Genomic DNA, 13,010 nt, shown 5'->3' on the forward strand with positions numbered 1-13,010 from the left:
ATTAGTGAGAATTGGGAGTGGGATTAGGAATGGGATTAGTGAGAATTGGGAGTGGGATTAGTGAGAATTGGGAGTGGGATTAGGAATGGGATTAGTGAGAATTGGGGGTGGGATTAGGAGTGACCATTGGGAGTGGGATTAGTGAGAATTGGGACTGGGATTAGTGAGAATTGGGAGTGGGATTAGTGAGAATTGGAAGTGAGATTAGTGAGAATTGGGAGTGGGATTAGGAATGGGATTAGTGAGAATTGGAAGTGAGATTAGTGAGAATTGGGAGTGGGATTAGGAATGGGATTAGTGAGAATTGGGAGTGGGATTAGTGAGAATTGGGAGTGGGATTAGTGAGAATTGGGGGTGGGATTAGGAATGGGATTAGTGAGAATTGGGAGTGGGATTAGTGAGAATTGGGAGTGGGATTAGTGAGAATTGGGAGTGGGATTAGTGAGAATTGAGAGTGAGATTAGGAGTGAGCATTGGGAGTGGGATTAGTGAGAATTGGGAGTGGGATTAGTGAGAATTGGGAGTGGGATTAGTAATGGGATTAGTGAGAATTGGGAGTGGAATTAGTGAGAATTGGGAGTGGGATTAGGAATGGGATTAGTGAGAATTGGGAGTGGGATTAGTGAGAATTGGGGGTGGGATTAGGAATGGGATTAGTGAGAATTGGGAGTGCGATTAGTGAGCATTGGGAGTGGGATTAGTGAGAATTGGGAGTGGGATTCGTGAGAATTGGGAGTGGGATTAGGAATGGGATTAGTGAGAATTGGGAGTGGGATTAGTGAGAATTGGGAGTGGGATTAGGAATGGGATTAGTGAGAATTGGGAGTGGGATTAGTGAGAATTGGGGGTGGGATTAGGAATGGGATTAGTGAGAATTGGGAGTGGGATTAGTGAGAATTGGGAGTGGGATTAGTGAGCATTGGGAGTGAGATTAGTGAGAATTGGGAGTGGGATTAGTGAGAATTGGGAGTGGGATTGGGAATGGGATTAGTGAGAATTGGGAGTGGGATTAGGAATGGGATTAGTGAGAATTGGGAGTGAGCATTGGGAGTGGGATTAGTGAGAATTGGGAGTGGGATTAGTGAGAATTGGGAGTGGGATTAGGAGTGGGATTAGTGAGAATTGGGAGTGAGCATTGGGAGTGGGATTAGTGAGAATTGGGAGTGGGATTAGGAGTGGGATTAGTGAGAATTGGGAGTGGGATTAGGAGTGAGCATTGGGAGTGGGATTAGTGAGAATTGGGAGTGGGATTAGGAGTGGGATTAGTGAGAATTGGGAGTGAGATTAGGAGTGAGCATTGGGAGTGGGATTAGTGAGAATTGGGAGTGGGATTAGGAGTGGGATTAGTGAGAATTGGGAGCGGGATTAGGAGTGAGCATTGGGAGTGGGATTAGTGAGAATTGGAAGTGGGATTAGGAGTGAGAATTGGGAGTGGGATTCGTGAGAATTGGGAGTAAGATTAGGAGTGAGAATTGGGAGTAAGATTAGGAGTGCTTTTTTTTAATAGAATCTATAAAGAGTCACTGCATTATCCCAGTGTCATCAAACAAAAAACCTAACAAAAGTGCCCCCTTTGAAGAGGAGCACAAGTAATAGAAAACTAAATCATAAAGAACAGGAAATGTATCAAATAATAATACTGCCACCCGTGTCCAATATGCTCTCCAGTCACGGAAAGTGGGATTAGGAGCGTGATAGAGAATTGGGTTTGGGATTGAGAATTGGGAGTAGGATTGTGAATTGGGGGTGAGATTGAGAATTGGGATTGTGATTGAGAGTGGGAGTGGGAGTTATTAAAGTGAGGGTGATGCACTGGAAATTTTTATTATTTATTAAATTTACACGCAAACAGATTTGCAATTATAAAGCGCCTTTCAGATCCCCAGGAGGTCCTGAAACAACTCACAACTGGTAAATTACTTTTTGAAGCCTAGTCACTGTTCATACGTTGGTAAAGATAGCAGCCAATATTCACAGCAAGGTCTCCCATGTTCTTTTGTGGTGTTGGTTGAGGGATACATATTGGAGAACTCTTCTTGGAATTGTGCTATGGGATCATTTATGACCACCTGAACAGATGGGTCCTCAGGTTAAAGTTTTAAAAAATTTTGTTAGAGGAGGGGTTCTTATTTATAATTGACTCCTCAAATCAATAAATTACTTATACATTGACTATCAGGTATCACATTTATTAAGTATTATTATTAGTAGTATCATTAACAAGCTCTTTTATTCGTAGACTGGAACAACTCCCCTACATTGTTATCATTAACAGTTTCATTCTTGTTACATGGAATAGCAATTCCACCAAGTGAAACTTTTAATTATAAATCTGTCTTTAATTCAGTACTATTTCATGCCAGTTAATCTCCAGCTTCTACATAAATCCTAATTAAAAAGTATGATATATACCCAGATGTTTTACCGGTACAGAACTAACTTATTCCTGCACTTGTTATAAACTGATTAAATTTCTCTGAAATATATGAATCAGTATGCACTGGCATGTCTTTTAATTAGATTTACTGAAGTGATTAAATTGACCATTACTTTAAGGTCAATCCTGGCTCAATCGCCCAGTACCTTAAATTGACTTAAACTTCCCTGCTTAGCAGGCAAAGGCTAAAGGTTACTTTTACTACAATATAAAGAGAAATCAATAGCATTATAACATTAGCAGATTTCAGGAGACTCTGACTAACTCTTTCCTTACAAATTCATTCTCGGGATGTGGGTGTCGCTGGCAAAGACAGCATTTATTGCCCATCCCTAGTTGCCCTTGAGAAGATGAGGGTGGGACGTCTTATTGAACCGCTGCAGTTCATGTGGTGAAAGTGTGTCGAAAACTTAATTACCTATTATACACAATGCATTAACTCCAAACACTTATTTTCAGACAAGTAAGAATTTATTAAAAGAAGCTTGTATACAAGGGAAGTGTACCTCAAACAATGGTTGAGGCTACGTCTTCCTCGAACAAAGAAAGGAGTTAACTTTTATACAGTTAATTCAATAATTGTCTGTCTATCATTGAATATGGGCGTACATGTACACTCTCATTGGTTCAAGTGGTTAGTCAATCAAAAATAGGGAACCCACCCTCTATTCTCTCATGTTTGTCTCGTGGCCCCTCAACAGGGTCTGGGAAAATACGTTGCCTTAGCAACACTACTCCTTATCAGTAGAAACTGTTCCTAGTCTCAAGGCTATATGGTCATTAATTTCTGTTAGTTAGACAGTTATCTCATAAGCAGACAATAGCTCTTCTGTGTGTCTTTGCTGGGAACGTGAACACATTAAGCTTCCCATTATATTCAGCTGATCAGCTAACATGGTCAACTTATCCATCATGCTTTGCTTCTTTTATGGTCAAGTAACTGTTCAGTATTTCTACATTAATATGGTCAGCTTTATGGTTTAGGTGTATTAGAAAGTTAATTTAGTCAGGCATTTCTTTATGGTTTTCCACATTCCCCCTTTTGTCCTATATATATATATACATATATACATATATATAAAAGGACAATACTCTAATAGAGCATTATTCCACCCAAACGTTCAAACTCCTCCTGTGTCACCTCATCCTGTGTCACCCCTACTTGCACCATCAAATTTGTGGGCGCTATATGTGTACCCAGATTGGACATCATAACACAGCAGCATTTGACAAAGCAATAGGCTATAAGAATTATAACAACAAATATGACTAGTCCCTGAACTAGAGAAGTCCCAATAGAACCCAGCCATCCTGTTGCCCAGCCCCAAAGAGTGAATGAAGGGGGCTGCTTGAATTTCTCAACTTCCCTTTGGATGTGATCGGCCAAATCAGTAATATTCTTTGAACTATCAGGTATGTAGGTACAACATTCAGATCCAATTAGTGCGCATGTTCCTCCTTTCTCTGCCAATAGGTAATCAAGGGCCATACGGTTTTGTAAGGTGACCGTACGAATGGCTATCATTTCTGCACTTATTTCCTTTAAGGCTTCTGCCGTATCATTAGCAACTATTTCCCAGATATTGGCTAATTTAATAATTTCTCTGGTGGCCATGCTCACTCCCCACCTAGGGAAAGCAATGGCCCAGAATCAGTCAGCCTCAGTAATTACCCTCTTTACTCGTTGCCCAGCAGGATATTCAGGCAGGGATGATGAGTGTCGGACATATGGGATCACATATCCCAAGTAACATGATCCTGTCCATTTTTGAGGCAACCATGGGTATGCCTTGTGGCCACAAATAATGTAGGTTTCATTATACGCAGTAATTGCTGGGGAATTCTTTATGTTTATTCTATAAATTTGGCCACCTGTGCAAGGCTTCCATCTGATGGTACTACTGATGCTGGTTTCTGTCATATTTATATATTGAGTGCAATTACTCCATCCCATTACATCACCCCCTACTGAATTCTTACTTAAACATATTGCTCCATTAGTTCTTGGTGTATTTGTAAGGATTAGAAAAGGAGGTTTATGGGTCTGATCGTAATTAGGTTGGTACCACACCCGAAATCTGGTTTCACATTTTGTTGTGATTGTGTACTCCTTCCATTGCTTTTTCACAAACATTGTCTTATTTGTTCTCGCACTCATCCATCCACTATCTCGCATTCTGTTCCCATTAATTTCAATTTGATTTATTACCCACTCCGCTATTTCTTGGGAAGTTAGGGGGACTGGTCTGAGTGGAATGCCTCCCTTGGATTGAACTAGGATATGTGAGCACACCCAGCAACTAGAGATACCTTGATGCTTTGCATACATATATGACATGTATAAAAAAGTATTGACATGCAGTTCCCTTGAAACACGATTGAGTCTGCTTGCAGCAGGGGTTGTAGCAGGTTTTATGCCAGTTTCCACCCACACGATCAGGCATGCCGAGCCAATTATTCTCATTTGATTTAAAAGTTTAGGACATGCCATGCTGCAACAGTCTCTTATAACAGTTTAATTAATCAGTCAGTTTTTTTTTTCTGGTACGCCATCGCCGGGGTCCTTGTATGGGGATTTATGGGTTAATTAATTAACTACTACGCCTGACCTTTGAACTCGAGATTGGGACCCACCCCTTTATATCCCTTAATCCAAATTTTATCCCTACAATATCCTCTTAGATGCTGTACCTCATCTTAACCAGGTTCCCTTCGTGTTGGCCACCAGTCCGGGTGGAAGAGAGGCAGAGCATCTGATAATCCTATCAAACTATGATTGTCTTCCCTTTTACATGCACCTTACCCCAGCGGGTGCTACTCCCGGTACCATTAAGATGTTTTCTTAGTTGAAATTACAGAGACAATGGAGACATTCTCACCCAGACTCTGTTTTACTATCTTTGCCAAACCCTTCATCCTCTGCTTACATTTATTACATGCAATGAAAATCAAGAATCATATTGCAACAAACTGCACTATGACTAATACATGTGAAATTAATCTAATCCAAGGATGGATTTGTATATTCAGTCCCAAATTCCAGAGGTCATCTCACCAAGTGGTGACTTTAATTTGGTCAATGTCATGCTTAATGTTTTTATTGTCCTGTTGTAGGTTATAATAAACCTTCTGGGAGAGGCGTATCTTCATTCGCAATGCTTTCAAGTATTTAGGCAACAGGGGTGTCAGATACCCAAAAGTGTCCTGATATTCTTTTAAGTCCTTTTTTTGACATCCTCAGAAACTTGTAAGGTGGTGAGGTTATGCCGGTGTATCTCTACCAGTTCCTTGGGTCCAATCCGAACCGGGACTTCAGGAATGGAGCAGAACTCTGGACTTAAAATATCACAAGTTAGATTGGCATATTTAAACGTTTTTAAATTAGTTGTAACACAGTATTCGCCCTCTCCGGCATATGCCACTTGAGTGGGTTTTAGATCCGCCTCTAGGGCCTCCATGGTACAGTTAATATCCCGATTGGTACCGGTATTGTTAAACCCACCCTGTGCTTCTGGGCTGTGTCCAACACTATGTGGACATACAGTGACAGCATGTCTAGTAACACATCCCTTTAATTTTGTTCCAGCCAAATTCCCTTTAATTTTTTTTTAGCATATGGTAACATATTGTGATGGGATATGTGCATTCCGTCCTTCACTACCCCAATATTCTGTACTTGTTACACCTCTCGTCCCTGGGTTTCGGGTGCCATTACCAGTATTACTAGTACCAACCCTAGGAGCCCTCCTCCGTCAGGTTTACACTCCACTTGAGTGGGGTACACCCGCACCATTGCCCTGAATTGGCAAGGGGTGATGTTCTTGTTTGCTAACAGCCGCTTGGAGGTACCACCTCCATCATGCCCACAGGTCAGGTTCACCCTCAGTTTGTTGATTCGTTATTCATAAGGGTACTTCCCCTGCCTGTATCTGGGCTAGGTTCTCTTGTGTCTGTTCCACAATCCAGTCACCATATGTACTGCAGATGTCATTAGCAGCCGCCTGCTAAGATACGTTATATTCCTCTTTTATTAATTTATTAATGGTTTGGGCATGTGTTTCTAGCACTGTAGCTATCCTTTGCAAATGTATGGTCAGCATTTTGATCCTCAGACAATTCCTTATCTGTATTTTCATTTATTTTTAGATATATCTTTAATGCGAGACCCTAAATCTCTGACCTTTTGATCTAATGTTGCCAAATCAATGTTACTGTCCGATACAATATTTACAGTCAGCTCCAATATCCCAAAATTTGTTTATTTTATGTAATTTCTTCTTGAACCGCTTTTCATTTCCCAAAATATCCCATTACATTGTGCCCAAGTCCCTTCTATCATTTCACAATTATCCCAACTTGAGAGCAGTATTGTTGGACTGACAGGACTTGTCAATGTAAAATTTTCTTCCCTCTCGAAAAGAATTCTTCCTTGATATACAGCATTCAATAGGAACCATTTAGACTGGACTTCTTTTATTTTAAAATATAATTTGATTATCCCCTTAAATTACAAGTAAATTTTTTCTTTCTCGAGTGCTTGAATAGCAACTCATATAAATTTTTCTTATCAATTCCAATTTCAGAAACAAATTATGTCCAGGCTTTGTGGTTTTATAGTAGAGATGAAGTGCTCGTAATTACTTTTGGATGTAACTCCCATATCTTCCCACCTCGAGCACTCTGTCTCGGAAGACAATAAATGGGTTAAAACAAAACAAATCAAAAATGTTTTCAAAAGAAGAGAATCAGGTTGATATCACCACGCTGTGACATTTGGTATCTGCTGATGTCTGCAGCTAAAGTCTTAAATTTTTAACACCACAGGATCGTTTCCTGCACCAAATTTCTCCAGCAAAGGTTGCACCGTAACTTTGTAAAGCCATTTTATGTCAAAGAACTACTCTTGGTAATCCTGCACCATCAACACTCATGGTCCCAAAAACCAGGGTCACCTGTTTTAAAAGAAACACAGACCATCCATTGCGGCTCTTCTTGAGAGCCCAAGGGGTTAATTTGTCAAATCATCATTTATTATTTATTTTGTCCAAAGGAGTAATCCTTTTACCCGAAACAAATCCAGAAAACAGAACAGGAGAGAGAAATTGTCTAGTCACTCTCTCTCTCTCTCTCTGGACCTCGCAACCTGTCTGAAATAAACACTGTCTCTCCCACATACAGATGTACGTAGGACTGCAGACTGGAATTTCCAACTCCAAGTCCTAATCTCTGTGTTTCAAGATGTCCAAATCAATGGTGTTAACAACTGAGGCACCCGTATTAAAGGCAGTTGCTATGTCATTTATCACAGATCTTTACGTCTCCACTTGGAATACTGTGTACAGTTCTGGTCACCCTATTATAGAAAGGATATTATTAAACTGATGTGGAGATGCCGGTGATGGACTGGGGTTGACAATTGTAAACAATTTTACAACACCAAGTTATAGTCCAGCAATTTTATTTTAAATTCACAAGCTAACCTGACGAAGGAGGAAGCCTCCGAAAGCTTGTGAATTTAAAATAAAATTGCTGGACTATAACTTGGTGTTGTAAAATTGTTTACAATTATTAAACTAGAAAGAGTGCAGAAAAGATTTACTAGGATGCTACCGGGACTTGATGGTTTGACTTATAGGGAGAGGTTAGATAGACTGGGACTTTTTTCCCTGGAGAGTAGGAGGTTAAGGGGTGATCTTATACAAGTCTATAAAATAATGAGGGGCATAGATAAGGTCGATAGTCAAAATCTTTTCCCAAAGGTAGGGGAGTCTATAACGAGGGGACATAGATTTAAGGTGAGAGGGGAAAGATACAAAAGGGTCCAGAGGGGCAATTTTTTCACTCAAAGGGTGGTGAGTGTCTGGAACGAGCTGCCAGAGGCAGTAGTAGAGGCGGGTAGAATTTTGTCTTTTAAAAAGCATTTGGACAGTTACATGGGTAAGATGGGTATAGAGGGATATGGGCCAAGTGCAGGCAATTGGGACTAGCTTAGTGGTATAAACTGGGCGACATGGACATGTTGGGCCGAAGGGCCTGTTTCCATGTTGTAACTTCTATGATTCTATGATTTGTCTATCTCTTTTACAATGTCCACCTCCATTCCATGTCGTGCTTTGTTTTAACACTTGAGTTAGGAGGTGTTGATATAATTGTTGAGTTTTCTTAGCATTCTCAATGCGAGTTATATAATTTGTCAGGGAAGGTCTCCCCTCTTTGGTCAGATCTTGTATTGGAGCTACTATTCGTGAATAGTTTCAAATAAAATTGAATAGCCCCAGAACTTGTTGAACTTCCTTATCATACTGTGGTGGGGTAAAACTGATAGGCGTTTAGTACCCTGTGTCAGTACATAGCTCAAGTAATGGACTTCCAATTGTCCAACCTATGCTTTCCCTTCATACGATTTGTTTTACATTCCTTTCTTATCAATTTTTTTTCTCACTGTAGCATTGTCTGTGTGGAAACTTATATCTCAGTCAATTGTAGCCGTTGGCATTTCCGAGTATTTGGGTCACAGATCTTTAATAATATATAACCTATACCAATTGTTACCTCATGTTCACCTGTGTTCTGGGCAAGCCTCAGACAGTTCTCAACCGACTGGGTCATTTCTATCTGTTTGAACTGCTCTTGGCATGACAGTCTGGCTTCTTGGGATGGAAGGGGTTAATATAAACTGGCTCTCTCGTGATAGCAGTAATTTGATACTTCTCCCTCTGAGATTAAGTTTCCACCTTCCACCTTCAAAATTTCTCTTCACACAGGTTTGACTGATTTTTTTTTCTCACATTTATGGATTGCTTTACACTATATATTTTGCACAGTATTTTTGAGATTTATTTTAATCATTGTGTTTAATCAATCACAATAGCACAAAATGCTTCGAAGATCAGTTTAATTTATAACTAGAGATCATCCTGCAACTGTAACTTGTAATTCTTTAAATCTGCACTTTATCTTTTCTTTTACAATTAAACCTCATTTTGTCTTGGTGAATTGAAAACAGATGTCAGTGTCCTTGGAAGGGGTTAACTTTTTTTTAACAAAACGGCGGAGCCAGATATCAGATTCACGCAGCGTTCTCAGCATACGTCAATGTAATTTTCACATAAATTCTTTTTAAAAAAAAAAAATTCATACCGGGAAACAACATCTCCCATCGTACACTTCAGCCCACAGCCAGTCCAGCACCTCCAGACTGCTGCGACCAACTCCTGTCCAGGCTCCCCCCAACCCTCACACCGCTCCGCAAGCTCCACAACTTGCTGTCCAATTCACTCCTTTTTTAACATACTTTTAAACCTCATTTTTTTTTAAACCACAGCCAATCACAAGATAAAATTCAAAATGCCAATTTTTTTTTTGAAGATCCCATGTCTGGAATTTAACATGCTCACATTTTATAAGAACCAGAATTTAATAGGTCACTTAACCTAAGTAACTCCAATTTTAATTCAGCAATATCAGAATTAAACACAAGACAAAACAGATACATTACACAAAAGAAGAAAACACGTAAGACGCAGTAAGAAGGGGGCGTGGCCCACAACACCGACAGGAAACACTCACAATCAGGACAGGCTTTTTAAAGAGACAGTACACTGAATCAAAAGAACCTTTCTTTTTCGGGTCTCTGTCTTTTAAACATTTTTTTTCTAATCACTTAATTCTATCCATATTAAATGTATCGTCTTCGGGAAAGGGATATTTCTTAGTTCTGGTCCATTTGGATCAAACTATCAACTCGTCAGTTGTTTCTTTCCCAAAGTTTCTCTACATGTAAGCAGCTAGCGTTGGCGCCCATGGCTTATAGTTTATACAATCCTCCACACTGTAATTACACAACAATCAAGACCTATCTTAACTATCACAATTCTATACTTGATAATTCAGCTGATTGGACAAGACGTCATGTGTTCTCCACACCCACTCCAGGGTCCTGGCCCCAATAACCAGCCCAGGCTAGGTGCGTGAGAGAAACGTCTGCACTTAGTTGAATCAGCTGACTTACGCAAGATTTTTTTTAAAGTGCTTCTCCTTTTGAGAAGGGGGAACACTTCCAGTGTTTCTACCTAAACACTTAATTCAGGTAAACCAGAATTTCACACTTTTCCAAATCCGCGACATCCACACCAGTCTGCCTTTGTCGCCACTACAGACTTGTAATTTCACACTTTTCCGAATTACGCAACATCTAATCTGCGCTTGTCCAAATTACAACTTTATGCTAAGAATTTTTTTTTAAACAAGTCTGTAAACTGATTACCTTTTCTGTTTTCCTGGCGCCTTCTCCACTAGCAGCTGACAGTCTGTTGATCCTTACATCGACCTCAACTTCACTCCAGTCTCACCGGTATCACAGATCTACTCCGTTATTGCTCTCTCTCAGCCCGTTACTACAACACCGCAGCTGATAATATCGAGTAATCTGTTGCGCGTCTCTTTTTTTTCTGTCCCCTTTTTCTTTCCTTGTCTATACGAAACACATTTCCTATGATCGCCTTCCAATTCCTAAAGGCAAACAGAAGAATTAGTCACGTCAGTTAATGCATTCACTTATCAATCGCAGAGTGTCTGGGTTCGTACAGACAACTTGTTTCCGTACTTACCGGGGATCACAAGCGATCTCGGTGGAACCTCCAAGAAACTGTCGAAAACTTAATTACCTATTATACACAATGCATTAACTCCAAACACTTATTTTCAGACAAGTAAGAATTTATTAAAAGAAGCTTGTATACAAGGGAAGTGTACCTCAAACAATGGTTGAGGCTACGTCTTCCTCGAACAAAGAAAGAAGTTAACTTTTATACAGTTAATTCAGTAATTGTCTGTCTATCATTGAATATGGGCGTACATGTACACTCTCATTGGTTCAAGTGGTTAGTCAATCAAAAATAGGGAACCCACCCTCTATTCTCTCATGTTTGTCTCGTGGCCCCTCAACAGGGTCTGGGAAAATACGTTGCCTTAGCAACACTACTCCTTATCAGTAGAAACTGTTCCTAGTCTCAAGGCTATATGGTCATTAATTTCTGTTAGTTGGACAGTTATCTCATAAGCAGACAATAGCTCTTCTGTGTGTCTTTGCTGGGAACGTGAACACATTAAGTTTCCCATTATATTCAGCTGGTCAGCTAACATGGTCAACTTATCCATCATGCTTTGCTTCTTTTATGGTCAAGTAACTGTTCAGTATTTCTACATTAATATGGTCAGCTTTATGGTTTAGGTGTATTAGAAAGTTAATTTAGTCAGGCATTTCTTTATGGTTTTCCACAAGTGATGTTAGGTAGGTTGTTCCAAGATTTTGACCCAGCGACGATGATGGAACGGCGATATATGTCCAAGTCAGGATGGTGTGTGACTTGGAGGTGATGGTATTCCCAGGACAGCACGTGTGACAATGCAGCATTCCCTCAGTAATGCACTAAAATAATCTAGATTATGAACTTGAACCCACAACCTTCTGATTTAGAGGTGAGTTGTGCCACTGGGCAAGGCTGTTGGGATTTCTCCTAACAACAGCAAAAAGGCAGTTTCCATAAGCAACAGCAACAAAAACTTACATTTATATAGCACCTTTGACAGTAAAATATCCCAAGGTGCTTCACAGGAGCGTTAGCAAATAAAATTTGACACGGAGCCACATAAGGAGATATTAGGATAGGTGACTAAAAGCTTGGTCAAAGAGGTAGGTTTTAAGGAGCATCTTAAAGGAGGAGAGAGAGGCAAAGAGGATTAGGGAGGGAGTTCCAGAGCTTAGGGCTTAGGCAGCTGAAGGAATGGCCACCAATTAAAATCAGGGATGCGCAAGAGGACAGGATTGGAGGAGCGCAGAGATCTTGGAGGGTTGTAGGGCTGGAGGATGTTACAGAGATAGGGAGGGGTGAGGCCATGGAGCAACTTGAAAACAAGGATGAGAATTTTAAAATCAAAGCGCCCTGGACCAGGAGCCAATGTAGATCAGCGAGCACAGGGGTGATGGGAGAACAGGACTTGGTGCGAGTTAGAATACGAGCAGCAGAGTTTTGGATGAACTCAAGTTTATGGAGGGTGGAAGATGGGAGGCCAACCAGGAGAGTATTGGAATAGTCGAGTCTAGAGGTAAAGGCATGGATGAGGGTCTCAGCAGCAGATGAGCTGAGGCAGGAGCGGAGAAGGGCAATGTTACGGAGGTGGAAGTCGGCGGTCTTGGTGATGGAGCGGATATGTGTTTGGAAGCTCATCTCAGGGTCAAATAGGACACCAAGGTTGAGAATGGTTTGGTTCAGCCTCAGACAGTGGCCAGGGAGAGGGATGGAGTCGGTGGCTAGGGAACGGAGTTCGTGGCGGGGACTGAAGATAATGGTTTCGGTTTTCCCAATATTTAGTTGGAGAAAATCTTTGCTCATCCAGTACTGGATGTCAGAGAAGCAGTGTGACAAATCAGAGACAGTGGAGGGGTCGAGTGAGGTGGTGGTGAGGTAGAGCTGGGTGTCATCAGCGTACACGTGGAATCTGATGTGTTTTCGGATGATATCGCCAAGGGGCAGCATGTAGATGAGAAATAGGAGGGGACCAAGGGATAAAT

General features: G+C 40.7%; 1 long non-coding RNA gene across 1 annotated transcript; it reads right to left on the reverse strand.

Moving 5' to 3' along the window:
• Positions 1-2,886: 2,886 nt before the first annotated feature.
• LOC137320478 (uncharacterized) lies at positions 2,887-11,475 on the reverse strand. Its single transcript, XR_010962543.1, has 3 exons — positions 11,047-11,475; positions 10,704-10,948; positions 2,887-5,773 (listed from the first exon to the last, which is right to left on the reverse strand). It is a non-coding gene; the product is annotated as an uncharacterized lncRNA (long non-coding RNA).
• Positions 11,476-13,010: the final 1,535 nt, after the last annotated feature.

This window comes from Heptranchias perlo, chromosome 4 (genome assembly GCF_035084215.1).
Source record: "Heptranchias perlo isolate sHepPer1 chromosome 4, sHepPer1.hap1, whole genome shotgun sequence".
Classification (NCBI taxonomy): domain Eukaryota; kingdom Metazoa; phylum Chordata; class Chondrichthyes; order Hexanchiformes; family Hexanchidae; genus Heptranchias; species Heptranchias perlo.